This window comes from Gavialis gangeticus, unplaced genomic scaffold (assembly GCF_001723915.1).
Source record: "Gavialis gangeticus isolate Ggan-Ray unplaced genomic scaffold, GavGan_comp1, whole genome shotgun sequence".
Classification (NCBI taxonomy): Eukaryota; Metazoa; Chordata; order Crocodylia; family Gavialidae; genus Gavialis; species Gavialis gangeticus.
Genome location: NW_017729011.1, coordinates 5,828,044 through 5,829,352, shown reverse-complemented (window position 1 = coordinate 5,829,352; position 1,309 = coordinate 5,828,044).

Sequence of the window (1,309 nt, the reverse complement as noted above, 5' to 3'; positions counted from 1 at the left end):
AAGTTTTGAGGCCATACAAGATACTTGCTAGGAAGATGTTATTAATAAGCAGACACATCACAAAGGATTAAATGCTACTTAGCTTGGAAATAGGAGCATGACCCACATAGAGATTTGGGAACAGCCAAGGGTTAACGCTAGCCCCTCTCCAGATGATTTGAGGCTGTGGGGGACGAACTTTAAGAAGTAGGTCACTCCTGAATAAACTGTGCCCTATGAATGCTGAACAACATCCTTTGTGACATCTGCATGGATGAGCCCCAGAGCTGGGCAACTGCTGGTAGCTACATGGTCAAAGCCTCACTCAACACAGGACTTTGAGCAGAGGAGCCCTGCAGGGCAAGCATTCCTTGTACTGCCCAGACAGCCCCTCCAGCCTCACTTCTCACTGTGGCCGTCAAGATGCGGCCTAAATGGACCACCAAATAAATTTAGCAGGCCTGGCCAACCTGTAAGAAGAGGACAGTGATGGGTGCAAGGGAGGGGGAAAAAATTTAAAAATGTTTTTAAAAAGTTTTCCAATAGATGCAGACCTGGTACCAGAGGCTGGGATCTGCTAAGGAGGCACAAGAACCCAGCTTCCTCTGACATTCAGTGGGCATTTAACTCCTTTAAGCTCCTTGACAAATACCAGGTCTAAGGCTCGCATGGGGCTGCAAGTCCATTAGGGTGACTCTCCTCTCTGTGAACTCATGCAGGCCTGGCCAGGGGGACAGAGGGAGAGAAGATCACATTCACACTAGAAATCGCTACAAAGGGTTCCCGGTTTAAAAAACTAAAAATACATAAAACGCCATTTGCAAAAGAGTGACTGAGCCTGGCCCCAGAAGAGGGGCAGCATAGGTAGATTAATGAATGGGGAGAAGTCACCTCCCCTAGCGGGGCAAGGAACACAGGCCCCAAGTAGGGGGAGTGGTGGACCAGAAGAACTGGGAAGGGCTGGGAGGGAATCCAGAGAGCAAGTGTCCACTCTGACGGGGACAGAGATGCAAGTGGGGACAAGGGGAGGCAGCTGCCTTAGGCCACCTTGCACCTCTCCCATAGGGATTTGCACACAGGGCAGTCTGTAGATTGTGCCCCATGTAACAAATGTGCTATCTACGCACCTTGTTCTCACTTTCCTGTGCCTCCCCCACCCCCCACAAAACAAGAGACGTAGCAAAATACAGCAAAAGCCCCATCCCCACAACCTTCCTGCTCCAAGATCAGCATCTGGGGAAGAGGCCTCAGCAGCCATCCCTCGGAGTGGGACTGAGGCACCCAGTGGAGCTGCATTGTCCAGGGGGCACTCCCATTTAGCTCCTAGGGC